Source organism: Lutra lutra, chromosome 15, assembly GCF_902655055.1.
Source record: "Lutra lutra chromosome 15, mLutLut1.2, whole genome shotgun sequence".
Lineage (NCBI taxonomy): Eukaryota > Metazoa > Chordata > Mammalia > Carnivora > Mustelidae > Lutra > Lutra lutra.
The window spans coordinates 3,379,874-3,382,415 of NC_062292.1; the positions used below are offsets into that span (position 1 = coordinate 3,379,874).

The 2,542-nt window shown below is 42.2% G+C and overlaps 1 long non-coding RNA gene across 1 annotated transcript; it reads right to left on the reverse strand.

The window, feature by feature from the left end:
* Window positions 1–250: 250 nt before the first annotated feature.
* Window positions 251–2,341, reverse strand: LOC125086189 (uncharacterized). Its single transcript, XR_007123115.1, has 3 exons — window positions 2,200–2,341; window positions 1,340–1,437; window positions 251–1,019 (listed from the first exon to the last, which is right to left on the reverse strand). It is a non-coding gene; the product is annotated as an uncharacterized LOC125086189 (long non-coding RNA).
* Window positions 2,342–2,542: the final 201 nt, after the last annotated feature.

The following is a 2,542-nucleotide window of genomic DNA, read 5'->3' on the forward strand; positions in this document are numbered from 1 at the left end:
CAGGTTATAAGACGGAGCCCCATGTCAGACTTTGTGCTCAGTGTGGAGCAAGCTTAAGTAAGATTCTCTCTCTCTCTCTCTCTCTCTCTCTCGCTCTCTCCTCGCCCCCCTCCCCCACTCATCAGCATGTGCACTCTCCAAGCGCGCGCGCGCGCGCGCACACACACACACACACACACACACACACACACTAACAATAAGACTGGGCAATCACAAAGGAAATAGGTCATATGTCATAATGGTTTGGAGAGTCAGTCTTTTTCAATAAGAAACAGTTTGCCCAACTGCATATCACCAACTGGCAATTTGATAATGTAACCCTAAAATTAATTTTTAAAAAAAGCAGAACTGGAAATTGAATGACAAGCTTTCATTCACTGTGTCATGAGAACATTTCCATTATGACAAATTTACCTATGTGGAAGGGGTGTTAGCAAAGGTTCGAATAATAAAAAACAAAATAAATTTTAAAAGAATATTATTTGGCTCCAGACATTGGACCAATCCCTGAGATTTCAGTCCAGTTTTCCCCGAGATCCTGGAAATGAGGGAAATAAAACTGCTCTCTGAGAGCTAAACTTTAACATTACCCACAATGGATAAGACCAGAAGCAAGCAAAGTCACCTTTAAAACACAATCTGGCCTGACCTGACTGTAACTTCGTTGTTATTGAAACAAGTTTGCTAAGAGGTTTGGGTAGCCATGGAAACTGGGAAAGGCGCAGACAGGAGCACCTCAGTGCCCATCTGAGCGCTGTCAAGGAGAGAAGCAGCTCAATCAATAGCGTGGCAGGATGTCCCTGCTGTATCCGAGATCAGTGTAGAAAGTTGCAACCATTGAAACTGAGTCCTTCCATCTTTGGGACAAAATCATCCTGTCATGGAGATAGATGAATTGAGAACAAGCCCTAGCATAACTCCACTTGTTCTGAATCTGGGCTCATCAAACAAGCCTTCAGTAGGTTTGTCTGTGTAGAAAATACACTGGCTTTGCAGTCTTGAGTCTTCAGGTATTTAAACTGAAAATTAATAAATTAATATTCTGGTTATATGTATCATTCTCATGACCTTGGCTAATAGAAATTCATCTGATTGCTGGAGCTGTTTATGTTGCTAAAGAAAGGTACTTTAGAGACTCAAACATTCTAGGCTAGATCCTAGAGGGTTGGGGAAGAATAAACCAAGGTGAGCCTTCCTTGTCCTCTTGGGGACAGTCAGCAGGCCTATGCCTGGCAATGACCCTATATCAGCCAAGCTTCTCCATTTCAAAAGACTATTGATATCAATTGGGGGTGGGGCCGTGAACTTACCCTTAATGTGTATGTGCTTGTGAACTTACCTGTTTGCTATTTTATTTATTCTAACATTGCTGCAGGGATAATCATTGAAGATATTGGTGGGAAATACAGCTCAGACCAGGAGAGGTAGCAAGGAATCCTTGAATTTAAAATATACCATATATAATTCACAAAGTAGACACAAGTTTCCGTTTACCACATAGCCACCATATGTTCAAACTCAATATTATCATCATTACAGTCCTTTACTTATGGATACCCTCACTTCCCTACATTATTCTTGCCTGGTAAAGTCCTCATGGGAGATTCTATCTTCTCCATAGTTGTACCAAAATGCTGTACACAGCCGGAGAAATCATATAAATAAACTGAATGGCATATTTTACATCCATCATCACAAACATTAAAAGCGCTCTCGGCAGAGCATGCCAATCCTACTCTGTTCCTCACAGTAGGCTTAATTTTTCACTCTCTTACTTTTGAATCTTCCCTTCAAACTCCCACAAGCCACGCCATCTCAGCAGATTTCCTCCCTCCCTACTTCACTGAGAAAACAGAAGTCATCGATGGGACTTCCCTTCGGAATCATCAATATTCCCTATAGCTGCACCTACTTTCCCTTCCAAAGGTAAATTGTCCATCCACCCCTTCACAACTTCTCACGGACCTCCCTTCCTTAGGGTTCCCTCTGTCTCCTATATAATTGTTACCAACCTCCTTCTGGATTATTCCCATCATCATACAAACATGATCTACTCTCTCCAATATTTAAAAGTGTCTCTCTTTATTCCACATTCCTTCCAGCTACCTTGTGTTTCTGTCTTGGCAAAATTCAAGTTCTGGAAATAACTGTTTATCCATAATCCCCACTTTCTCAACATCTGTTTTCTTTTCAACTCACCATCATATGACTTTCTGACCTTGTTACTCCACCAAAACTTCTTGTAAAAGATACCGGTGACCTCCATGTTGCCAAACACACTGGACACTTTGGGCTCCTTCTTCATATGACTGGACCTCTCAGCAGCGTCTCACATACGGGAAATGCCATCTTGTAATTCTCTCCTCTCTCGGCTTCTGTGACATTACCGCCTTCAGGCTTCCCTGTTCTCTGGCTTCTTTGTTCTGCTACATTGTCCACCTCCACTTACCTTTATGTATTGCTGGTGTTAGGGCTGCCCATTTCTGTCCTCTTTTCCTGCTCTCTCCCTAAGTGATCTCATCTGCTTCCACCATCCGGAACA